Source organism: Anomaloglossus baeobatrachus, chromosome 1 (genome assembly GCF_048569485.1).
Source record: "Anomaloglossus baeobatrachus isolate aAnoBae1 chromosome 1, aAnoBae1.hap1, whole genome shotgun sequence".
Lineage (NCBI taxonomy): Eukaryota > Metazoa > Chordata > Amphibia > Anura > Aromobatidae > Anomaloglossus > Anomaloglossus baeobatrachus.
The window spans coordinates 19,317,109-19,344,089 of NC_134353.1; the positions used below are offsets into that span (position 1 = coordinate 19,317,109).

A 26,981-nucleotide genomic window follows, 5' to 3' on the forward strand; every position below is an offset into this window, starting at 1 on the left:
AGTTTTGTACATGGGGCAGATTTAGGGGACAGATCTGCTTTAAAACAGAATTTTGTGGTTTAAAATAATCTAGTTTCAAAGTAACACGGCCAAGTTTGCATTTATATTTTAATTTACTACTTAGAAATAAATCTATGTATATTTTTTTAATTATTGTTTCTAAAACAATGATTGTCATTGCTGACTGGGTGTGGTTAGAGGCGTGGCCATGGGCGTGGCCTAAAAATGTGCGCTCTCTGCGTGCCGCAAGCTTTGTCCCTCTTTCCCATCTTTAAAAGTTGGGAGGTATGCATATGGATTTCCATCTACATCTCCGAAACATGTGATTCAGATGAAACCTGCAACGGATCCATTCACTAATGAGGCAGCAGAGTTACTCTGGACTCTGTTTAGCCTTTGTTCAGTGTTGTCCATCTTTTCAAGGGTGAACAAAACTGTTGATGACTGCACTTATGTGCACGCCTAAAAAGAGGTGCAAAAAGATGGACACCGCCACACCACAGGCCAGACACGAGGTCAAAGTGACTCCCTCTGCCTCATTACAGTGAATTTTCTGTTGGGAATTTTGTTTGAATCACGTTATTCAGAGATTTAGGGTATGTGCCCGGGATATGCAAATGCTGTGTCCTGGACGCAGAGTGTATTTATGCATCGTTCCTATGGGGGACCCAGACCATGGGTGTATAGCTTCTGCCTCCGGAGGACACACAAAGTACTACACTAAAAAGTGTAGCTCCTCCCTCCGAGCATATACACCCCCTGGATAACCAAATATAGCCAGTTCAATGCTTTGTGTTCAGGAGGCACACATCCACACATGCATTCTCATCTGATTTTTGATTTTAAAGAGTTTGAAGAAAAGCGGGTCCAAGCCTGGACCCCCGGCATGTCCCTTCTCACCCCACTGTGTCGGCGGTGTTGTTAAGGTTGATTTCAGGGCTGGAGCCTTACATGCCGCGCTCCTTCACCATTCCTCGGGCTCTGGCTTGAAGTGGGAGCCAGCACGGTTCTCACTGCCTTGCAGGAGACCGGTCTCCATCCGCAGCCCTTTCAGGATCCTGCCGAACGGAGCACTCATCCCTCAGGGACCTGGCCCTGCGTCTCACAAGCTAAGTATTTGAGACGTTATTGTCAGGGGGTCCCTTGCACTTTATTATTGAGGAGAGTGTGTTATTTAACTTTTGTGACATTTCCGGCCGGTTCTCTGGTTTTCACCTGAGAACCGCGCCGAGGGTGCCTGCGTGCCGGCCGCATTGTAAAATTTAGGCCCCGGCTTCGCCTGCGGCCTAGTTTCGTTTTCACTGCCCCTGCATGTCAGTCATGCAGAGGGACAGTACGGCGCCGCCCACCGGCCGTTCGGCACAGGGGAGGACACTCCTCTCTGAGGAGATGTTTCCCTCCCCTGTATATCTCCTTGGCCCTCCGGATCCCACCCTTTGACTAGGCCCCGCCCCCTCTCCTCGCTCCGGCGCCATTTTATCGGCGTTCTCACACTGATCGGCGCTGGCTGCAGCATCTCTGCATAATCTGTCTGGGGGTCCGAGCTGTGGGATCCGGAGGGCACACAAACGGTCTGGTAAGCCACAACCTCCGGTTGTGGACCTTCTTATACACTCTCTGGGGGTCATTCTGGCTTGGAAGGCAGACACTTCTCAGAGCCCCCTCCTCAGCAGCATGTCTCACACTAGGAGCAAGGCTGCAAGGCTGTACTCAATATGCACTGCATGTAAGCTCGTACTGCCTGAACCGAGCACATATCCTCATTGTGATGCCTGCTCTAACATGGTGGTGCCTCAGCCTGGAGTCTCCCCAGTGGTCCCTCCGGCTGCTCTGGCCCCGGTGGCTGAACCCCCGGCTTGGGTAGAATTGTTCTCTAAGTCTATCTCCCAGTCCTTTGCCGACTCCATGGGAGAGTTGTCCCGGACTCTGCTGAGCATGCATCAGCCCCCTTCTCAGGGCGCCTCTGCTGCTACGGCTCGCTTTACAGAGCTCACAGAGGATTCTTCATCTGCTCCCAGACCCCGTCCTCCTAAAAGGAGACGCAGGGTCCCTCTCCTTCCTCGTCCCGCGGCTCTGATTCACGAGCTGACTCGCAGGACGAGGAGGATATCTTTACTGGGGGCTCGGATGCTACCTCCATGTGCCCCATTGATCTGACCGAGGGTGACGCAGATGTTAGTGATTTGATTGCGTCCATTAATTCTGTACTGGACCTCAACCCGCCAGTATCAGAGGAGCAACCCTCTCTGGCAGAAAAGCACCAGTTTACCTTGCCTAAGAGGACAAGGAGTGTGTTCTTTAACCACTCCAGTTTTCAGGCCACTGTGACCAAGCCCAGAGCCTGTCCAGACAAACGCTTCCCAAAGCGTGGTTCTGATGACCGTTTTCCTTTTCCACCAGAGGTGGTCAAGGAGTGGGCTCACTCACCAAAGGTAGACCCTCCGGTGTCTAGACTCTCAGCCCGGACAGTTGTATCAGTGGCTGATGGCACCTCACTTAAGGATCCCACTGACCGCCAGGTTGACCTCCTGGCCAAGTCTGTATATGAGGCGGCAGGGGCCTCGTTCTCCCCATCCTTTGCAGCAGTGTGGGCTCTCAAAGCCATCTCTGCTTCTCTAGAAGAGATGCATTCCCTCACTAGGGACTCTATGCCTGAAATGGTTGCCTTAACTTCCCAGGCTTCAGCCTTTTCATCCTACGCCATGTCTGCCATGCTGGAGGCTTCTCACCGCACTGCGGTGGCTTCGGCTAATTCCCTCGCCTATCCGCAGGATCTTGTGGCTTCGAGAGTGGAAGGCAGACGCTTCTTCAAAGAAGTACCTTGCTGGGCTCCCATTTGCTGGGTCCAGGCAGTTCGGTGAACAACTGGATGAAATTGTTAAGTAAGCTACTGGCAGGAAGAGTACTTTCTTGCCACAGACTAAAACCAGGAAACCTGTCCAGGGAAGGAACCAGTCGAGGTTTCGTTCATTTCGTTCCTCTAACTGGTCGTCCTCTAAGCCCTCGGCCTCGTCCACTAACTTAGCCAAGGACCAGAAGCCCAACTGGTGCAAAAAGCCGCGTCCACAGAAGTCCGCAGGAGCTGCTGCCACCAAGGCAGCCTCCTCTTGACTATCTGGCCGAGTCAGCAACGTTCTTGATCGGTGGCAGGCTCTCCCACTTTGGCGACGTGTGGTTTCAACACGTCTCCGATCAGTGGGTGCGGGATATCATCTCCCACGGCTACAGGATGGAATTCTCTTCCAGCCCGCCAAACAGATTTTTTCTGTCAACTCCCCCCTGCTCCAAGGCCGCCGCCTTCTCTCAGGCCGTCGCATCCTTGCAGGCCAACGGAGTAATTGTACCGGTTCCAGCCCGGGAACGGTTCAGAGATTTCTACTCAAATCTCTTCCTAGTCCCCAAAAAGGACGGTTCCTTCCGGCCCATCCTGGATCTCAAGCTTCTCAACAAGCATGTTCAGGTGCGGCATTTTCGCATGGAGTCTCTGCGATCAGTCATTGCCTCAATGACCCAAGGAGATTTCCTGGCATCCATCGACATCAGAGATGCCTATCTGCATGTGCCAATTGCAGTTTCACACCAGCGTTGGCTACGTTTTGCAATCGGAGAGGAACACTTCCAATTCGTGGCTCTCCCCTTCGGGTTAGCCACGGCCCCTCGAGTATTCACCAAGGTCATGGCAGCAGTGGTTGCGGTTCTGCACCTCCAGGGGTTGGCAGTGATTCCTTACCTGGACGACCTTCTAGTCAAGGCTTCATCCAGTGCAGACTGTCAGCGGAGTGTCTCGCTCACTCTCGCCACTCTTGTTCAATTCGGGTGACTTGTCAATCTGCCCAAGTCCACTCTGACTCCGACCCAGAAACTCACGTACCTAGGGATGCAGTTCGAGACTCTGCCGGCACTTGTCAAGCTGCCCTTAGTCAAACAGCAGTCCCTCCATCTGGCGGTGCGCTCTCTGCTGAGGCCCCGCCGTCATTCCATCAGGCACCTAATGCAGGTGCTGGGTCAGATGGTGGCGTCAATGGAAGCGGTTCCCTTTGCCCAGTTCCATCTGCGTCCTCTGCAGCTGGACATTCTCCGCTGTTGGGACAAGCGGACTTCTTCCTTGCACAGGTTGGTGGCTCTGTCGCCACAGACCAGGGGCTCCCTTCAGTGGTGGCTTCGGCCTCTCTCTCTGTCTCAGGGACGCTCCTTCCTGGCCCCGTCCTGGGTGATTCTCACCACGGATGCCAGTCCAGCTGGGGAGCAGTATACCTCCACCACCGAGCACAGGGCACTTGGACTCCGTCCGAATCAGCCCTCTCGATCAACGTGCTGGAAATCAGAGCTGTGCTCCTAGCTCTCGTAGCCTTTCACCACCTGTTGGCGGGCAAGCACATTCGAGTCCAGTCAGACAACGCGACAGTGGTTGCCTACATCAATCACCAGGGCGGGACTCGCAGCCGCCTGGCAATGTTGGAGGTTCAACGCATCCTTCAGTGGACGGAGGACTCCGAGTCCACCATATCCGCAGTCCACATCCCAGGCGTAGAAAACTGGGAGGCAGATTATCTCAGTCGTCAGGCCGTGGACAGTGGCGAGTGGGCTCTGCATCCGGCAGTGTTTCGGTCAATCTGCCGCAAGTGGGGCACTCCGGAAGTGGATCTAATGGCATCCCGGCACAACAACAAGGTCCCGGTTTACGTGGCTCGCTCCCACGATCCTCAAGCCCTTGCAGCGGACGCGCTGGTTCAAGATTGGTCCCAGTTTCGTCTGTCTTACATGTTTCCCCCTCTAGCTCTCTTGCCCAGAGTCCTGCGCAAGATCAGAATGGAGGGCCGTCGGGTCATCCTCATTGCTCCAGACTGGCCCAGGCGAGCTTGGTACCCAGACCTGCTCCATCTGTCCGTAGAGGTGCCGTGGCATCTCCCGGACCGCCCAGACCTTCTCTCACAAGGTCCGTTTTTCCGCCAGAATTCTGCGGCTCTCAGATTGACGGCGTGGCTCTTGAGTCCTGGATCTTGACGACTTCTGGCATTCCTCCTGAAGTCATCTCCACTATGACTCGGGCTCGGAAGTCTTCCTCGGCCAAAATTTATCACAGGACTTGGAGAATTTTCCTGTCCTGGTGTCGTTCTTCCGGCCATGCCCCTTGGCCTTTTTCCTTGCCGACCATCCTGTCCTTTCTACAGTCCGGTCTGCAGCTAGGACTTTCCCTCAATTCCCTCAAGGGACAGGTCTCGGCTCTGTCAGTGTTGTTCCAGCGGCGTATCGCCCGGCTGGCTCAGGTGCGCACCTTTATGCAGGGCGCATCTCACATCATTCCGCCTTACCGGCGGCCTTTGGATCCCTGGGACCTTAATCTGGTCCTCACCGCCTTACAGAAACCCCCCTTTGAGCCTCTTAGGGAGGTTTCTTTGTTTCGTCTTTCACAGAAAGTCGTCTTTCTAGTGGCCATAACTTCCCTCAGGAGAGTCTCTGATTTAGCTGCGCTCTCTTCGGAGTCACCTTTTTTGGTTTTTCATCAAGACAAGGTGGTTCTCCGTCCGACTCCGGACTTTCTCCCTAAGGTGGTATCTCCTTTTCACCTTAACCAGGACATTTCATTGCCTTCCTTTTGTCCGGCTCCTGTTCATCGCTTTGAGAAAGCGTTGCATACTTTAGATCTGGTGCGGGCGCTCCGGATCTATGTGTCACGCACCGCTGTTCTTAGGCGGTGCACCTCTCTTTTTGTGCTGACCACAGGTCGGCGTAAGGGCCTCTCGGCTTCTAAACCGACCCTGGCTCGTTGGATTAGGTCGGCCATTTCTGATGCCTACCAGTGTACTCAAGTGCCTCCCCCGCTGGGGATCAAGGCACACTCGACCAGAGCTGTCGGTGCCTCTTGGGCTTTCAGGCACCAGGCTACGGCTCAGCAGGTCTGTCAGGCTGTCACTTGGTCTAGTCTGCACACCTTTTCGAAGCACTACCAAGTGCATGCTCATGCTTCGGCAGATGCGAGCTTGGGTAGACGCATCCTTCAGGCGGCTGTCGCCCATTTGTGAAGTTAGGTTTCGCCTACTTCTCAGTTTCTGTTTATTTCCCACCCATGGACTGCTTTGAGACGTCCCATGGTCTGGGTCTCCCATAGGAACGATGAAGAAAAAGAGAATTTTGTTTACTTACCGTAAATTCTTTTTCTTATAGTTCCGTAATGGGAGACCCAGCACCCTCCCTGTTGCCTGTTGGCAGTTTCTTGTTCCGCGTGTTATCACCGGCTGTTGTTGTAGACAGAGGTTCCGGTTGTTCCGGTTTTTGCTCTATCTCTACTGGTGGGTGGCTATTCTCCTTCAGCTTTTGCACTAAACTGGCTATATTTGGTTATCCAGGGGGTGTATATGCTCGGAGGGAGGAGCTACACTTTTTAGTGTAGTACTTTGTGTGTCCTCCGGAGGCAGAAGCTATACACCCATGGTCTGGGTCTCCCATTATGGAACTATAAGAAAAAGAATTTACGGTAAGTAAACAAAATTCTCTTTTTTCCTGTGGAGTCATGATTATTCTCCGCAGGTGACCATAGCTGCCTGTGCACATGATCATTGTTTTGGGTACTGTGGAATTTTGCTCTGTTTTCACAGCTGAGGACACTTGTATCTCTAATTCCTATAATACTACCCAGAAGAATATACAAATGATTACAATTAAAATAAATCTTTATTACAAAAAATACACAACATTTAAAATGTAGGAATGAGTATGTGGCACATATACACAAAAAAACCCCCAAAAAACTGAGTCATACAATATGCACAGCTGCCAGCGTAAATTTTTTGCACACTGTCAGATTTTATATAAATATTTACCTATTACGGTTTAAAATTTACGCTGGCAGCTGTGCATATTGTAGGACTCCGGTTTTTTTTTTTTTTATATGTGCCACATACTCATTCCTACATTTTAAATGTTGTGTATTTGTGTATTTCTTGTATTTTTTTGTAATAAAGATTTATTTTAATTGTAATCATTTGTATTTTCTTCTGGGTAGTTTTATAGGCATTAATTTTCCACTGAACAACTACCTTTTTGCTGTTATGGTCTCTTTCTTTGATTGGTGGTCAAAATTGTAGGTTTTCTGTGTACACTTGTATCTCTGTAGCATAAATTGATATTCTGCATCTAAGGAAGCCGCTCCACTTTGTGTAACATTATGGGAAAGTCAAAAGAAATCACCAAGATCTCAGGAAGAAAATTGTAGACTTGCATAAGTCTGGTTCATCTTTGGGTGCAATTTGCAGATACCTGAATCTGTACAAACAATTATACGCAAGTACAAACAAACATCCGCTCAGGAAGAAGATGGGTTCTGTGGACCAGAGATGAATGTGCTTTGGTCAGACATGTTCATATCAACCCAAGAACAAAAACAAAAGACCTTGTGAAGATGCTGGAGGAAGCTGGTAAGATTGTGTCATTATCCACAGTGAAACGAGCACTGTATCAACATGGGCTGAAAGACCACTCTGCCAGGAAGAAGCCATTACTCCAAAAGAAACAGAAAAAAGCTGGATTAATGTTTGCAAATGCACACAGGAACAAGACCTTAATTTTTGGAGACATATCCTGTGGTCTGATGAAACTTAAATTGAACTTTTTGGCCATAATGAACATCATTACATTTAGAGTAAAAAGGAAGAAGCTTTGAAGCCTAAGAACACCATCCCAACTGTGACACAAGGGGGTGACAGCATCATGTTGGGGGGTTGTTTTGCTGCAGGAGGGACTGGAGCACATCACAAAATAGATGACATCATGCGGAGAGAAGATTATGTGGCAATACTGAAGAACATCTGAAGACATCAGCCAGGAACTTAAAGCTTGGGCGGAAATGGGTCGTCCAAATGGACAATGACCCGAAGCTACTGACAAACTGGTTACATAAAAGGCATAATGATAACAAAGTCAATATTTTGGAGTGGCCGTCACAATGCCCCGATTTCAATCCTATTAAAAATGTATGGGCAAAGCTGAAAAGGCCGGAGTGAGCAGCGACCTACAAATATGGCTCAGCTACACTACCAACTATTGTGAGAAGCTTGTGGAAGGAGATCCAAAACATTTCCCCCAAGTCACAACGTGTAAGGGCAATGGTTCAAAATATTAATGACATGGAGGGAAACGTCACTATGCAGAAAGTGGCTGAAAACATTCTCTCTCTGTGTCTCTCGCTCTGTCTCTTTCTCTCTTCTCTGTCTCTTTCTCTCTCCTCTCTCTTCTTTCTCTCTTCTCTCTCTCTTTCTCTCATATTTTGGTTCCTAATTGACTGAATATGGGAAGGTTTATTCTTATTTCATGTCAGATAGTGAAAAAAACATGTAGTTGTGTTTTTACATAGAGCGGAGGGAAAAACCTGCAGATGTGTCTGTATAGAGAGCGGAGGGAAAAACCTGCGGATGTGTCTGTATAGAGAGCGGAGGGAAAAACCTGCTTCGCCATACAGCTACAGTCCGTAATTTTGGTAGATATCAATCTGCACTTTACGCTGCTACAGCGGCTTTGGTCCATCCAAAGATTTTGTCTAAACCTAAGGTAAAGTGACCAGACGGATTTGCTGGGGATCGATGTAAACTTTCTTTTTTTTTTGCTTGTTGTAAGTTGGTATTATTGTTCTGTCATTGCTTCGTGGGGATCCTCAGGTTCGTACATTTTCTTTGCCTCAGGATTCTCCAATGTTTTGCTCTGTTGATGTTTTTTTCTGCACTTAGGGGCACTTTGCACACTACGACATCGCAAGCCGATGCTGCAATGCCGTGCGTGATAGTCCCCGCCCCCGTTGCAGCAGCGATATCTTGTGATTGCTGCCGTAGCGAACATTATCGCTACGGCAGCTTCACATGCACTTACCTGCCCTGCCACGTCGCTCTGGCCGGCGACCCGCCTACTTCCTAAGGGGGTGGGTTGTGCGGCGTCACAGCGACGTCACACGGCAGGCGGCCAATAGAAGCGGAGGGGCGGAGATGAGTGGGACATAAACATCCCGCCCACCTCCTTCCTTCCTTCCACATTGCAGACGGGACGCAGGTAGGAGATGTTCCTCGCTCCTGTGGCTTCACACACAGCGATGTGCGCTGCCGCAGGAACGAGGAACAACATCGTACCGTCGCTGCTGCGTAATTATGGAAATGTCGGACCCTACAACGATCATACGATAACGACGCTTTTGCGCTCGTTAATCGTATGTAAAAAGATTTGCATACTGCGATGTCGACAGCGACGCCGGATGTGCGTCACTTTCAATTTGACCCCACCGACATCGCACCTGCGATGTCGTAGTGTGCAAAGTACCCCTTAGGCTGGAAACACATCTATGCGAGTAAAATCGGTCCGACTGGGCTGAAAAATACTCGGCTGATTTTAGTTCACGTTAGGTGCGAGTGCAACGCAAGTGCGATGCTTTTTGCTCGCGTGTGTGCCGCGTTTGCGATGCTTGTTTCATGCAACATCTTAATTATATAAAAGCTATTACACATGTGTCATTTAATTTACCTTTGGGAATGTGCTGTCACATTCATCTGTTGAATATTTAATGAGCGTAGTTCCTGCCACACTCGCAAATTTGAACGCTGGTGCGCGTGTGTGATCCTACTTTTAATCCCGTTCCATAGGAAATCATTGGGACAAATGGTGCGAGAAACTCGCAAAAAAGCAGCATGCTGATGTCCGATTTGGACTGAGAAAAAAATCGCAGATGAGAGCTGAATCATTCACTAACGTGTGTCCGATTCCAATGCGAGTTTTTCTCGCATTGCTCTACTGCGAGAAACTCGCAAGTGAGAAGCAGCCCTAAGGCGGGCTTTGCACGCTGCGACATCGGTAACAATGTGTTACCGATGCTGCAGCGATAGTCCCGCCCCCGTCGCACGTGCAATATCTAGTGAAAGCTGCCGTAGCGATTATTATCGCTACGGCAGTTTCACACGCACATACCTGCCGTGTGACGTCCCTCTGGCCGGCGACCCGCCTCCTTCCTAAGGGGGCGGGTCGTGCGGCGTCACAGCGACGTCACACGGCCGGCGGCCAATTGAAGTGGAGGGGCGGAGATGAGCAGGATGTAAACATCCCGCCCACCTCCGTCCTTCTCATTGCAGCTGGCGGCAGGTAAGGGGAAGTTCCTCGCTCCTGCGGCTTCACACACAGCGATGTGTGCTGCCGCAGGAGCGAGGAACAACATCGCACCTGTCGCTGCACCGGCATTATGGAAATGTCGGAGGCTGCAGCGATGATACAATAACGACGCTTTTGCGCTCGTTCATCGTATCAAAAAGGTTTTACACAATGCGATATCGACTGCGCCGCCGGATGTGCGTCACTTTCGATTTGACCCCATCGACATCGCACGTGCAATATCGCAACGTGCAAAGCCGCCCTTAGTCTTGAAATCTTTGTAATTTGCTAATGGTCCTCCTTATAATATCTGCTCTTTTGAATTATTTTAGTTGTCATTACATTTTTAATAATAGCATAATGAAATCTTTTTTTATATTGCTCTTTTGATGTATTCCATCAGGACTCGCTGTATTTCGTCATGTTACTAGCAGTGAAACACAGATTATACCTTGTAATTATAGTAATAAATTTAAAGCAACACTACAGGGTTTTTATTTATTGCATCTCTGTAGTGGTGCTCTAAGTCTAAAGGCCCTGTCACACGCAGCGACGTTTCTAACGATATATCGCCGGGGTCTCGGATTCCATGAGGCACATCAGGCATCGTTAGTGACGTCGTTGCGTGTGACACGCACAAACGACCGTTAATGATGGAAAATACTCACCAAATCGCCCATCGTTGACACGTCGTTCCTTTTTAAAAAATAGTTGATTGTTGAGCACGCAGGTTGTTTGTTGTTCCTGAGGCAGCACACATCGCTACGTGTAACACCCTGGGAACGACAAACAACAGCTTACCTGCGGCCGCCGGCAATAAGGAGGGAAGGAGATGGCGGGATGTTACGTCCCACTCATCTCCGCCCCTCCGCTTCTATTGGGCGGCTGCTTAGTGATGCCACTGTGACGCCGCACGAACCGCCCCCTTAGAAAGGAGGCGGTTCACCGGTAACAGCGACGTCGACGTCGCAGGTAAGTCCGTGTGATGGGGCCTAACGGTATTGTGCACCATGGGCAGCTCTTTGCCCGTGACGCACAAACGACGGGGGCAGGTGCTTTCACTAGCGATATCGCTGCGTGTAACACCCTTTATTCCCCTGATCCCTGTCTGATACTCAACTTCTGCAGCCGTCATCCTTTTCCAGCGGCTCTCTGGTCGGTCTGCGGAGGAAGGTTTCCAGCCAGCAGATCCAGAGTTTCATGGATCACACTGGAAGTCACATTTAAAAACATCTCTATGAAAGCCTCATTCTGGCCTCAATCTGGCCTTGTTTTGTCTCATAGAGATGCATTAAGTGCTTTTGACGTATCTTCTGACTTCCAGCCAGAAGTTATGGGCACAAGCTCAAAGTGGGGTTGGTAAGCCATAATGTTGCCAGGGGGCATATACTGTATTTAAGGTGACACAATATGAACCCCCCCCCCACTGTAGTAGTACTTTAACTGTGTGACAGGGGCCGTGCAGTCATCATTATTATATTTGATGTACGCTTCTGTCCCTTCCTGTGGAGAACATCAGAGTTACATTCATGTTATTCCATCAATCAGCATCTTTTATTGTCTGGAATAGATAGCCTCTTCGGAGGGAAAACACCAAGCAATTCTCAGGTTGGGGGAAGGGAGGGGGGGTGAATGGACGGGTCACTGTGTGATTACATGACCTATTAAAGGCAAATGTAAATTTTCTGGTAGAAAGGAACAACAATAGAAGGTAATATTGGCAGAATTACATATAGTGTGAGAGTACTGATGGGATGAATTAAAAAAGAAAAATTGTAAAGTGTTACTTTTGACTTTACTGCAGCAATATACAAACCGTTCATAGCCCATAAACTGCTTAGATGCAAATATTACATATAATAATTATTTACCGCCTGAGTAAACAAAGTGCACTTGTTTTGATGAATTCATGTGGACAGTGACCCATTTACCCCGCAACAGTTTGGAGACTTCTAAGGCACAAAAATGAGTTCTGCATGAAACACAGGGTCAATGGAGGAGACTCTTCCATTATAAATAGCATCAATATTTTTAAAGTACGATAACGCAATGAAAATAAACTAAACTAGCCTGATATCTTCACCTTACATGAGCGCTTGGTTAGTTTCCCGTGGTCATCGCATGGCCACATTTTACTCCTGGTTCCAATCCTATTATCTGTGCTGTTCTCACACAGCGGCGGGGGGAGGGGCCGGGGTATTAAATTACCGTAGATGTTATAACTTCACATTCCTTTCTCGCCTTTTCATTGGGGGACACAGACAGTGGTGTCTCCAGGGGAGACGTGACACTAGGCTTGAAAAAAGTGTTAGCTCCTCCTCCCACAGCATATAACCCCAGCTAGGCGGGAACTAGCTCAGTTTTTTCCTAGTGCCAGCAGGGAGGCTGACATGTCTGGACTGAGCTCCACCAGAGGTGCCTCAGGCCAGCTTATTTTTACTTTTTATTTTGTTTTTCTTTTTTTATTCATTCTATTTTTGATAGTGGCAATACCAGGGTGCCTTGCCACCCCCGTTCCCCCCGTGTACGGGCAGAGGAAACCTGGCGTGCACAAGCCGTCAGTCTTCCCTCGCGCCCAAGTGGTCGGGTCTGCGTACCCCTCCAGGCTCCCTGGAAGCACCTCACAGAGGTAGCTCCAGAGGGCTAAGCAGAGCCGAGTACCTGCTAGCCTTGAGCCGAAGATGCGTCCCCGAGATCCCCGCATCCCAGGACCGACGCGTCATCAGACGGAGCCAGGAGCAGGTAGGGAGATGACGAGTCAGTCCCCTGCATCCAAACCGCCGCCTGGAAAGGCGCCGGTAGGGCGATGCAGGCCGTGATCCTGGGGAAGCATCATAAATTTAGCTCCCGGCGTCGGCCTGCATTCTAGCAACGCCCCCTCTCACTGCTCTGGAACCTGCTCCCTCTAGTGGGCCGTCTCTCCCCTCCATGCTGCCAGAGAACACTGGACGCCATTACATGTGGGGAGCAGACACGGGTGAGATCGCCTCCTTGGCTCTGCGATTCTGCAGCACTATATACCGCTCTGCTCAGTGGTATATCGCTGTCTTTCTAGCGGTGTGTGTCTGCTGGCAGGCGGTGTATATCAGCTTTTAGCAGTATATACTAACTGTGCCTGTAGGTATATACCGACTGTTTGACAGGGTGTGCTACTTTACTCGGTATACACCGGCTCTGCATAGCAGTCATTTATAATACTGCTAGCAGCTCCTCACCCACAGCAGTCCCTTTATAATACTGCTAGAGGCTCACTGTACTTATGTGGCGCCCTGGACAAGCCAGGTCGTCACAGAACAACACCAATACACCCCACACTCCCGGTCAGGCACACCGAAGTCAGACAAAAACCCTTGTTGCCTTCCTCCAGGGGCTGATGTCCACGCCAGGGGGGTGGGCCAGGCGGTTGGTCCCGCCCACCGAGGAGTTCGCAGTCCTGGAGGCGGGAAAAGAGCAGATCAGTTTTGAAGTGAAAGTGGAAGGAGGGAAGTGGCAGTTTAGGAGCCTGAAGTTGGTCCGGGTGTGTGGCCCGGACGGAACAGCAAGGTTGGCAGACGGTGGTGACCGTCTGCAGGAGAGGTCTATTGGAGCTAGCCGTAAGGACCGTGGACGGGCAATGGCCCGGCGGTACTGGACTGGTACGCAAAGAGAAGCCAGCACCATCCGTCAGGGGCTTACGGACCCCGGCAAGGCTAGGAGTCGCCGTGAATTTGCCAAATTCGTTAGCGAAGGGAACCTCCTGGGTTTCCCAGCAGCCAAGTCCCGACAGAAGGCAACAGTCCAACCGAGAGAGAGAAACACAGTCACCGCCAAGGCTAAAGTTCCCAGGGCCAGAGCCTGCAGGCAAAAAGGGCTCCTTCAGTAACCTTCAAGCTGGGGAGCGGGTTATCGGTGGGAACCCATTGGAACCGTTACACTACACAGGTGCAGGGAAAGGCAGTCACCATCAACCTGCCGGGAGGAGAAACGCCGCAGCTGTCTGTGGGACCCGTCTATCCAGCCATTTGTTTTGCCGGAGACTCTGTGTACATCATTGGCTGAGTGAGTACCACCGTGCCGTGCGGCACAGCACTGCCCCCGTGACCCTGCACCTCACCAGGCCCCGTAACCAGCCTGCCATCCATCCCTACTCCATCAATGGGCCCCGGGACAACCAACCCCCTACCCACGGAGGGGAGAACTAACATCCAGGCTGCTCCCTGTCATCGCTCCCGGGATCCCCGTCCAGAGCAGCGTTGGTGTCACCAATCTCACCACAACCGTGGGTGGCGTCACGGACAATATCAAATCCCCACAATCAATTCCCCCTTTTCACTCACGGGCGAGGAACGCCGCTCGAGTCCCCGGGATCCGGCCCACCGCTCGAGCCACCACCGAGCAGCAGCAGCAGCCGGACCCGAGCAGTGGGAGAGCGCAGCGTCCCCTCCTCCGCCCGCGACACTTATTGTGGAACTGTTGCTGACATGCGTAACCGCAAGGGTGATAAAGCTTCCCAGGCGTCCTCTACGGACCTGTACTATGCTTGTACCACCTGTGGACGCTCGTTTTTGTAATGGCCGAAGCTATCCACTATGCCGGGGCTGCGATGCCCCTACTACCGTGTCACAACAGCCTCCGCTGCCGGACCAGGAGGTCGTGCAGTTTGTGGATTTGGCTACGGCCAGTATCCAGGCAGTACCCCAGTCTGATGATGTTATTCCTGCCTGGGCTCTTCTAATGTCTAAGAGGTTAGATGACCTGGCTGCTCAGATATCCCAGCCTTCCACAGGCTCTCACAGCCTCCCCCTGGCTCAGCTCCCCCAGGGGAGCCCGCCTTCGTCTGGTGTCTCGTTCCCATTACGTAAAAAGGCTGTCTCTAAAAGGCGCCATTGCGACCGTTAGGTCTCGTCCGACTCGGACGATGATCAGTCTGACTCAGGCTCCGTGATCTTTAGTAGTCACGATTCCCAAGACTCTGACTCTGATTCAGATGTCCCTTCTGAGTCTAGACATATGGAAGACACATTAATTTCGGCTGTCAATCACTCTGTCGATTTCTGATCAGCCTTCGGACCCGACTTCTCAGTCGGCAATCAAGCGGGCCAAGAAGCCTCCTAAGTCCTTTGCCCAGGATCTGATTTTTCATCAAATCATATCTAAAACGGTGGGATCACCCTGATAGGAGGTTTAATAAAAAATCCTCCTCTTCATTCGCTTATCCCTTTCTATCGGAACTGGTTAAGCTCTGGTCAGTACCCCCTGTTGTGGATCCGCCAGTATCCAGGCTGGCTAAACACGGTTATGTCTGTCTCAGACACCGCGTCTCTCAAGGACTCGTCTGGCCGCGCAATTGATGCTGCAGTCAAATCTATTTTCCAGGCTTCCAGCTCCTCTCTGCGCCCCCTGTTTGCCTTGACATGGGTGGCGAGAGCAATGAGTGTGTGGAGTAGGAACTTGCGCAAGTTGCTTTGCTCTTGCAATATTCCTTCAGAGATTTTTGAGATCCTTGATTTGTTCTTTCTAGCCTCTAATTACTTGCTTCATGGCTCCTTAGATGCAGCTAGTTTGTCAGCCCTAACGGCAGCCAACGCTGTTTTTGCCCGCATAGTCCTGTGGCTAAAGATATGGAATGCGGACAGTGCCTCCAAGAAGTCCCTGTTCACACTCCCCTTCCAGGGTCTTTGTCTGTTTGGAGAATCCCTGGACAAGCTTATATCTGAGACGATGGGTGGTAAAAGTACCATTCTACCACAAAAGCAGCCTGTATCCAAAAATTTTAAAGTCTTCTTGGCGCAGGCAGTCCTTTCGGCCCGCCCCCCAAAAACCATCACAGGGGTTGTCGCAACGCTCAGATCCCACTCCAGGCAATCTAAACCCAAGGGACCTCGCCCCGCGAAGGCCCCTTCAGCATGACGCCGGGTACCCCTCAGAGCCGACTCCTGTTGTAGGGCGGCTTCTGCTTTTTCGGGATATCTGGCTAGACCATACTCACGATGCTTGGGTTCGAGAAATCGTCACCTCAGGTTACAAGATCGATTTCCATTCCCTACTGGCCAACAGGTTTCTGCATTCTCAGCTTCCAAAGTCCATAACGCAAAGCCAGGCCTTATTTCAGGCCATAGCCTCTTTACAGAAAGCAAACGTTATCATTCCAGTGCCCCTGGAACAGCGCGGCAAAGGTTTCTATTCAAACCTCTTTGTCGTCCCCAAAAAAAAAAAAAAGATGGCTCTGTCCGTCCTATCCTGGACCTCAAAAGGCTAAACAGGTCCGTACGGATTCGGACCTTCCGAATGGAATCATTACGAGCCGTACCAGCTGCTATGGAACCGGGAGAATTCCTAGCTTCCATAGACATTCAAGATGCTTATTTACACATTCCCATATGTGTATCGCATCAACGGTTCCTTCGTTTTGGGAGGATACCATCATTTCCAATTCAGGGCCCTTCCCTTTGGACTGGCTACTGCGCCTCGGGTCTTCACAAAGGTCATGGCGGCCGTCATGTCCATTTTGCACCCGAGAGGCGTTCTGGTCGTTCCCTATTTGGACGACCTACTTGTCAAGGGGAGCTCTCCTCAGTTTGCTCAGAAAGCGTGTAAATTTGCCCAGACACGCTCTCAAGGCTAGGGTGGCTTCTCAACTTCAACAAGTCATCCCTCATTCCTCATTAGTGCATCACCTTTTAGGGTGTGCTGATAGACACGGTTCAGGCCCGGGGTTTTTCTTCCAGAACACAAGAGGTCTTCCCTGATCCGGGCCGCCCAATCCCTCTGCTCCCGCCATTACCCATCCCTCTGGAGTGGGATGAGAGTGTTAGGCAAGATGGTAGCAGTCATGGAAGCCCTGTTGTTTGCCCAATTCCATTTGCGCCCTCTGCAATTGGATCTTCTGTTTTCTTGGGACAAGAATCCAGCCTCTCTAGACCGGTCAGTCCGCTTATCTCGGACTGCCCTCAGCTCCCTCGTCTGGTGGACTCAGGTCTCATCCCTATCTCAGGGGAAGTCCTTCCGCCCTGTCCACTGACACGTAGTCATGACAGATGCCAGCCTGTTAGGCTGGGGGGCGGTTTTTCTCCACCACACTGCTCACGGACGCTGGTCTCACCCCGAGCGATCCCTTCATATCAATGTTCTGGAGATCAGGGCCAAATTTCTGGCCCTTCAGACCTTTCAACCCTTGCTTCTGGGCCTCCCGGTTCGGATCCAGTCAGACAATGCCACGGCTGTGGCTTACGTCAACCGTCAGGGAGGAACTCGCAGCAGGGCAGCGATGAAAGAAGTCTCCAGGATTTTTCTTTGGGCAGAGATGCACATTCCCATTATTTCAGCTGTCCATATTCCGGGGAGAGACAACTGGGCCGCAGACTTTCTCAGCAGGCAAGGTCTAGCGGCAGGGGAATGGTCCCTCCACGACGAGGTGTTCCATCAGATCACTCTTCGTTGGGGGCTCCCAGATGTGGACCTCATGGACAAGTTTCTGCCTTGTCAATTTATTTCCAGAAGCAGCTGGCTTCTCGCCCTCAGGTCCGTACCTTTCTTCAAGGGGTGGCGCATTTGGTGCCCCCTTATCGTCACCCTTTAGATCCCTGGGATCTGAATTTCATTTTCGGAGCACTTCAGCTTCCTCCTTTCAAACCCTTGAGAGAAATCTCTCTTCAACGGCTGTCTTGGAAAGTTGCCTTTTTAGTCGCTATTACTTCTATCAGGCGAGTGTCCGAACTGGCAGCTCTGTCCTGTCGCTCACCTTACCTGATATTCCATCATGATAAGGTGGTCCTTCGGCATTCCCCTGCCTTCCTTCCGAAGGTCGTATCCTCTTTCCACCTGAACGAGGACATTGTGTTGCCATCATTCTGCCCGGCCCCGGTCCACTCCTTTGAGAAAGCCCTTCACACTCTCGATCTTGTCAGGGCTCTGCGGATCTACATCTCCAGAACAGCGCCGTTGTGCACGTCCGATGCCCTTTTCGTCCTCTCAGAAGGACACAAAAAGGGGCGACCGGGCTTCCAAATCCACGATTTCTCAATGGATCAGGACTGCCATGTGTGAAACTTACAAAACACGAGGTGTTGTTCCTCCTCAATCTGTGTGTGCCCACTCTACACGAGCAGTGGGTGCCTCCTGGACTATCCGCCATCAGGCTTCGGCGGCCCAACTTTGCAAGGCCGCTACCTGCTCCAGTGTGCACACGTTTACAAAATTCTACAGAGTGTATATGCATGCATCTGCGGATGCTGCTCTTGGAAGACAAGTCCTTCAGGCGGCAGTGGCCCATTTATAAGTGGCCACTGCTCGGTTTTTTGACAGTGTTTGTTATGTGTTCACTGCAGTTGCAGTTCTTAGTCAGCTCTTAGGCTGATGTTCTACACTGTTAATAGTTCAGTTCCCACCCAGGGACTGCTTTGGGACGTCCCACTGTCTGTGTCCCCCAATGAAAAGGCGAGAAAGGGAAGGACATTTTTGTGTACTCACCGTAAAATGTCTTTCTTGGAGCCTTTCATTGGGGGCACAGCTGCCACCCTTGTGGTTTTGGTTGTCCTTCTCCTACTGCTTTTACAACAAACTGAGCTAGTTCCCGCCTAGCTGGGATTATATGCTGTGGGAGGAGGAGCTAACACTTTTTTCAAACCTAGTGTCACGCCTCCCCTGGAGACACCACTGTCTGTGTCCCCCAATGAAAGGCTCCAAGAAAGACATTTTACGGTGAGTACACAAAAATGTCCTTTTTCTCAGTTTCTATTGATCTTAAAAGACGTTTTGTACCTGTCGTGTTTGAAATTTCTCCTTCAGAGCAGACGATGCAGTCATAGCAGCAGATTTCGTATCCCGGCTTAGGAGCTTTTCTAAATCCAGGAGAACATCTCTCATTACATCGGGATTGTGGGACCTAAGACACATGTGGATGAAAAATATAGACTGGACCATCAAGTTCATCCAGAGAAAGCAAGAAATCGCTATGAGGCAGATGATTACTACTGTTCACAAGGGGAAACGTTGCTTCCAAATACCAAATATTGAAGATGGAGTTTCCCTACATAATGATCTGAATAAACTGATCTAATGGCAGGAAAATAAGAGAGGGTTCAATGTTGATAAATCCTGAAGAAACAAATGAAGGTCCACAATGGGGACGGCTTTGGGTGTAATTATTATACTTAAAACATGCTTTTCTATTGTAGGACTTATCTGATCCTATCTATAGAATCATAGAATGGTGGAGTTAGAAGGGACCTCAAGGGCCATCAGATCCAACCACCTGTGAGTGCAGATTTTCCAAAATCATCCCAGCTATATGTTTATACAGCTTCCGCTTGAAGATTTCCATTAATGGAGAGCTCACTATCTCCCGTGTCAGCCTATTCCACTCTCTGACTGACTTCACTGCCTTCCATGGCCTCCAATTATACTCTTACTGCCCTCACTACCTCCCATGTCAGCCTGTTCCACTCTCTGACTGCCCTTACTACCTCCCATGTCAGCCTGTTCCACTTTTTGCCTGCCCTCACTGCCTCCCATGGCCGCCTGTTCCACTCTTTGGAGGCTCTCATTGTCTCCTGCAGCCACAATTTACACTATCTGACTACCCTCACTGTTACAAAGTTTTTCTACTGTCTAATCTGAATCTCCTTTCTTTTAGTTTCACCCCATTGCTTCTTGTACTTCCTTGTGCTAATGAAAATAGGGTAGATGCCTCTGTGATGACCTCTCAGATATTTGTAGACCACTATTAAGTCACCTCTCAGTCTTTTCTTTAGTTATTTTAGCCGGTCTTCATATGACATGGTTGCAGACCTTCTACCATCTTGGTTGCTCTTCTCTGGACTTGCTCCAATATATCGATGTCTTCTTTGAATTGGGGCAGCCAGAATTGTACCCAGTATTCCAGGTGGGGTCTCACCAGGGCAGAGTATAGGGGAATAATTACCTCTCTTGATCTAGATTCAATGCTTGTCTTGATACCTACCAAAATTTTATTGGCCTTTTTAGCTGCAGCTCTGCACTGTTCGCTCATGTTGAATCTGAGATCCACTATTATGCCCCAGTTCTTTTCTCCGATTCAATTGCATAGTTTTATGCCCCAGTCCTTTTCCCTGGTGCTATCGCTTAGTTTTGTGCTCCAGTCCTTTTCCCTGGTGCTATCGCATAGTTTTGTGCTCCAGTCCTTTTCCCTGGTGCTATCGCTTAGTTTTATGCCCCAGTCCTTTTCCCTGGTGCTATCGCTTAGTTTTGTGCTCCAGTCCTTTTCCCTAGTGCTATCACTTAGTTTTATGCCGCAGTCCTTTTCCCTGATGCAATTGCATAGTTTTATGCTCCAGTCCTTTTCCTCGGTGCTATCGCTTAGTTTTATGCTCCAGTCCTTTTCCCCGTGCTATCGCTTAGTTTTATGCTCCAGTTCTTTTCCCCGGTGCTATCTCTTAGTTTTATGCCCCAGTCCTTTTCTCTTGTGCTATCGCATAGTGTTATGCCTCAGTCCTTTCCCCCGGTGCTATCTCTTAGTTTTATGCCCTGGTCCTTTTCCTTGGTGCTAGCACTTAGTTTTATGCCCCGGTCCTTTTCCCTTGTGCTATCGCTTAGTTTTATGCCCTGGTCCTTTTCCCTAGTGCTATCACTTAGTTTTATGCCCCAATCCTTTTCTCTGGTGCTATCGCTTAGTTTTATGCTCCAGTCCTTTTCCCTGTGCTATCGCTTAGTTTTTTGCTCCAGTCCTTTTCCCCGGTGCTATCGCTTAGTTTTATGCCCCAGTCCTTTTCTCTGGTGCTATCGCATAGTGTTATGCCCCAGTCCTTTTACCCAGTGCTATCGCATAGTGTTATGCCCCAGTCCTTTTACCCAGTGCTATCGCTTAGTTTTATGCCCCAGTCCTTTTCCCCGATGCCATCTCTTAGTTTTATGCCCCGGTCCTTTTCCCCGGTGCTATCTCTTAGGTTTATGCTCCAGTCCTTTTCTCCGGTGCTATCTCTTAGTTTATGCCCCGATCCTTTTCCCCGGTGCCATCTCTTAGTTTTATGCCCCGGTCCTTTTCCCCGGTGCTATCTCTTAGTTTTATGCTCCAGTCCTTTTCCCCGGTGCCATCTCTTAGTTTTATGCTCCGGTCCTTTTCCCTGGTGCCATCTCTTAGTTTTATGCCCCGGTCCTTATCCCCGGTGCCATCTCTTAGTTTTATGCCCCGGTCCTTTCCCCCGGTGCTATCTCTTAGTTTTATGCCCCGGTCCTTTCCCCCGGTGTTATCGCTTAGTTTTATGCTCCGGTCCTTTTCCCTTGTGCTATCGCTTAGTTTTGTACTCCCTTTCTTTTCCCTGGGGCTTAGTTCTATTTTTCCCATACGATATATACTTTTTTATTTCTTTTACCCAGCTGTGTAGGACTTTACGTTTGTCCCTGTTAAACACTATTCTGTTCTCCTCGGCCCATTACTCGAGTGTCTAGATCCTTTTTTATCTGGTCAGATACTCAGCAGCCATTGTATGGATAGAAGTGCTGGTTAGTATGTCAGGAAAGCTGTAATACATTATTAAAGACATCGCTTTTACGGTGAAATTAATGTATTATTTTAACCCTTTGAAAAGCACCTTCTCAGCCCAGTGTTCTGCACCAGGCAATAAAAAATACCAGAAAGTTGAACAATATTAAATAGAGCAATCCATTAACCAAAGTCTGTTTTTTGGTCCTGACCAGGACATTGTTTTCAATTTTGAGATATTAACTCTGAACGCTTCAATGGATCCCAGTGATTCTGAGAATGTTTTTTTGTGACATATTGTACTTCTTGATAGTTGTACATTTTGGTCAATGATTTGCTTCTTTTTATGAAAATTTGACAAAAAATGTAAACATTTTGCAAGTTTCGAACTTTGAATTTTTATGCTCTTAAATAAGGGGTCTTAAATAGAGTTGAGCGCGGTTCGCGGTTCGAGGTTCTCCAGTTCGCGGCTCGAGTGATTTTGGGGGCTGTTCTAGATCGAACTAGAACTCGAGCTTTTTGCTAAAGCTCGATAGTTCTAGATACGTTCGAGAACGGTTCTAGCAGCAAAAAGCAGGGCTTTTTACAGCTACAGTGTGCAGGAGCCATCGCTGGCAGCCTGCCACAAGCTGGTAACCAAGATAAACATCGGGTATCCAACCAAAGCGCTTTGGTTAGTAACCCGATGTTTATCCTAGTTACGTGCAGGAAGCCCACACTTCCCCGCTCAGCTCGCTCCGCCCCCTCCTGCCCGCGGCATGTACACACGTACACACACACACACATACACTCTGCACACACACTGCACACATGGTCCCGCTCGGCTTACCTGCGGTGATGAAGTCCCGCCATCCCGACCTCAGCGCTGTCACTGTCCTCCATGGCCGCCGCTTGTCACATCACCTTCTCTCGCTTCCGACCCGAGACTGACTAGCGGTGACGTCACGGGCCGCTCGCGATACTTGGCTGTGAAGATGATTGAAGACAGTGTGCTGGAGATCAGCGCAGGTAATGTACATCGCTGACAGCAGCACTTGTAATCCCCTGCAGTGACCTGGGCTGACCCATTGATGTTAGCTCAGGTCACTGCATTGCTCTCCCAGCCAATGGGGAACATTCTGCTCTTCATTGACTGGGACAATGTAGATCGTCATGGCAACCCCTTGGATTACACCAGACCTGCATTTGTTTTTCTTTCTAATAAATTGGTTAAAGAGGGAATGTTTTGGGGAGTGTTTTTTCAAATAAAAATGTGTTTGTCGTCTATTTTTTTTTATTACTGACTGGGTTGGTGATGTCGGGTATCTGATAGACGCCTGACCTCACCAACCCCAGGGCTTGATGCCAGGTGACATTACACATCTGGTATTAACCCCATATATTACCCCGTTTGCCACCGCACCAGGGCGCGGGATGAGCTGGGGCGAAGCACCAGGATTGGCGCATCTAATGAATGCGCCACTTCTGGGGCGGCTGCGGCCTGCTTTTTTTAGGCTGGGGAGAGTCCAATAACCATGGACCTCCCTAGTCTGAGAATATCATACCCCAGCTGTCTGCTTTACCTTGGCTGGTGATCCAATTTTGGGGGGACCCCTACGTGTTTTTTTTTTTTTTTAACTATTTATTTAATTTAAAATAACAGCGTGGGGTACCCTCAGTTTTGGATTACCAGCCAAGGTGAGGTTGCCAGCTGTGGTCTGCAGGCTGCAGCCGTCTGCTTTACCCTAGCTGGCTACAAAACTAGGGTGAACCCTACGTCATTTTTTTTTCCATTTTTTTGGCTAAATACAAAGCTTAGCACCCCTTAGTGCCACATGAAAGGCACCAAAGGGTGCAAAATTACAAAATGCAGGAGAGTGGGACATTATGTGTCTTTCTGCCATTATAATGACAGAAAAGACTGATATGAAGTGCACAAGCACAAGAAAATCACCAGAGCGCTCTACGCTGTGAAAAGCAGTAGAAAATGGCACTGGAGTGAACATGTGACCGCCTCATGTAGGATGAAGCTATGGATCCTGGGTAAATTTATGCATTTACCCTCCTTCAGTTTTTTTGCAGTACACAAAAATAACGGAAGGCACACGGATGACAAACAGATGACATACGGACCGTCTACGGAACGGAAACGGATGCCACACGGATGCACCCGTGAAAAAAACGGACTGTTTTTTGCAGACCGCAAAAATGGATCGGTCGTGTTAATGTAGCCTTATTCTGATCTGCCGTTTATAAACAGCAGGCAGAAAAAAGTGAATAACGCCCACCAGCGTCAGAAAATCTCCTGGGTTTCAGGGCTAGCTGAGACCCTGGAGATCATGATTCAGGACGGTTTTTCCGGTCCCCGCTCACGTGATCACAGGTATACACCGTACACCGATGATCACGTTACAGTAAATGACAGCGCCGGTAAAAAATTATTTATCTCCCATCTGGCATGAACAAACACTTCTTCTCCACTTCTTCTCCACTTCTTCTCCACTTCTTCTCCACTTCTTCTCCACTTTTTCTCCATTTTTTCTCCATTTTTTCTCCACTTTTTCTCCACTTTTTCTCCATTTTTTCTCCACTTTTTCTCCACTTTTTCTCCACTTTTTCTCCACTTTTTCTCTACTTCTTCTCCATTTTTTCTCCACTTTTTCTCCACTTTTTCTCCACTTCTTCTCCACTTCTTCTCCACTTTTTCTCCATTTTTTCTCCATTTTTTCTCCACTTTTTCTCCACTTTTTCTCTACTTCTTCTCCATTTTTTCTCCACTTTTTCTCCACTTTTCCTCCACTTTTTCTCCACTTTTTCTCCACTTTTTCTCCAGTTCTTCTCCACTTTTTCTCCACCTTTTCTCCACTTTTTCTCCGCTTTTTCTCCATTTTTTTCTCCACTTTTTCTCCACTTTTTCTCCACTTTTTCTCTACTTTTTCTCCACTTTTTCTCCACTTCTTCTCCACCTTTTCTCCACTTTTTCTCCACTTTTTCTACATTTTTTCTTCACTTTTTCTCCACTTTTTCTACATTTTTTCTCCACTTTTTCTCCACTTTTTCTACATTTTTTCTTCACTTTTTCTCCACTTTTTCTACATTTTTTCTCCACTTTTTCTCCATTTTTTCTCCACTTTTTCTCCATTTTCTCTCCACTTTTTCTCCGTTCTTTTTTCTATGGTCGGTCTACCCATTAGCTCTGCCATGCATAGTGTAGCTCTACACCTACTGCACATGTTACTTTATGATTGACATCTCTTTCGTACCAGAGCTGTCTAAGCCTACTCTGACCCCATATTTGTCATTACTATATTGTCCTTGTACTGTATTATGACATTTGTATCATGTGTTTCATTTCTTGCTGTGTTGCAATTCTTTTGCTGCATCCCAATTGTACCTCTACATTGTTCGAGTTTATGTTATTGTTCTCTCACTCTTATGTGATACTGATTATTGTCATTTTTCATGATTACATGCAGATAAGTTATGAAAATTTTTTTTTCTTAATATGGACCAATAAAGAGTGATTTTGCATTACTATCCGTTGTGACTTACTGACTTAGTCTGGGAGATTTAGAATGCCGAGGTTACGCACTTATTTTATCTATTATTACCTCTGAGCACCTATATACCAGTGAGCAGAGCTTCCTCTACAGTAGTTCTCCTGATTAGGCATGCCCTTACCTCATGAGCAGGGCATTGTAGCTTTGGTAGCAACCATTACGACATGAACTCTGCTGCTGTGGACCTGGGGAGAGTGAGTGCAGATTCATTGCACCCACACTCCTCACATGAAGGGTCCACACTCCTAGAAAATGGGGGATACGTTCCCTGAGTGTCTCCCCCCCATATACTAGACGGTCCAGAGTCGTCGTGGGACCCCTTTATTTTTTTTCTTACAATAAATTGGTGAAAGAGGAAATGTTTTGGGGACTGTTTTTTTCAAATAAATTTCTTTTGTCGATTTTTTTTTTTTTTGTTAGTACTGACAGTTTATGATGTTGGGTATCTAATAGACGCCATGACATCACAAACTGCTGGGCTTGATCTCAGGTGACTTTACAGCTAGTATCAACCCGATTTATTACCCCGTTTGCCACTGCACCAGGGCACGGGATGAGCTGGGGTGAAGCGCCAGGATTGGCGCATCTAGTGGATGCGCCACGTCTGGGGTGCCTGCGGCCTGCTATTTTTAGGCTGTGAAGGCCCAATAACTATGGACCTTCCCACCCTGAGAATACCAGACCACAGCTGTCCGCTTTACCTTACCACGGTAAAGCTGCCAGCTGTGGTTTTCAGGCTACAGCCGTCTGCTTTACCCTAGCTGGCTATCAAAAATGGGAGGACCCAACGTCATTTTTTTTTTTACTATTTTTTAAATAGAAAAAATTAATGGGCTTCCCTGTATTTTGATTGCCAACCAAGGTAACGGCAGGCAGATGGGGGTGGCAACCCGTAGCTGTCTACTTTATCTGCGCTGAGAATCAAAAATACCGCGGAGCGCTACGTCATTTTTTTAAAGATTTATTTTTACAGCACTGTGATGTCCAGCAATCAAAATACAGGGAAGCCCATTTTGTTTTTAGTTATTTAAATAAATAATTAAAAAAAATATATATGGGCTCCCGCTGCATTTTTTGTATTGCTAGCTAAGGGTAATCCAAGCAGCTACTGGCTGCTAACCCCCACTGCTTGGTGTTACCTTCACTGGCAAAGGAAAATCCAGGGAAGCATTTTTTATTTTTTTTGCCAAAAAACTACAAAAAAAGGACGTGAGCTTCGCCATATTTTTGTATGCTAGCCAGGTATAGCAGGCAGGTGCTGGAAGAGTTGGATACAGCGCCAGAAGATGGTGCTTCTATGAAAGTGCCATTTTCTGAGGCGGCTGCAGACTGCAATTCGCAGCAGTGGGGCCCAGAAAGCGCAGGCCAACCTGTGCTGCGGATTCCAATCCCCAGCTGCCTAGTTGTACCTGGCTGGACACAAAAATGGGGCGAAGCCTACGTCATTTGTTTTCTAATTATTTCATGAAATTCATGAAATAATAAAAAAAGGGCTTCCCTTTTGTTTTTGGTTCCCAGCCAGGTACAAATAGGCAACTGGGGGTTGGGGGCAGCCGTACCTGCCTGCTGTACCTGGCTAGCATACAAAAATATGGCGAAGCCCACATAATTTTTTCAGGGGGCAAAAAACTTCTGCATACAGTCCTGGATGGAGTATGCTGAGCCTTGTAGTTCTGCAGCTGCTGTCTGTCTGTATGGAGAAGAGCAGACAGCAGCTGCAGAACTACAAGGCTCAGCATACTCCATCCAGGACTGTATGCAGAATTTTTTTGCCCACCAAAAAAATGACGTGGGCTTCGCCATATTTTTGTATGCTAGCCAGGTACAGCAGGCACCACGGGCTGCCTCCAACCCCCAGTTGCTTATTTGTACCCGGCTGGGAACCA

At 48.8% G+C, this 26,981-nt stretch overlaps 1 pseudogene; it reads right to left on the bottom strand.

Moving 5' to 3' along the window:
* The window catches only part of LOC142294860 (vomeronasal type-2 receptor 26-like), a 155,483-nt pseudogene that overhangs the window by 43,524 nt on the left and 84,978 nt on the right, over nucleotides 1–26,981 (bottom strand).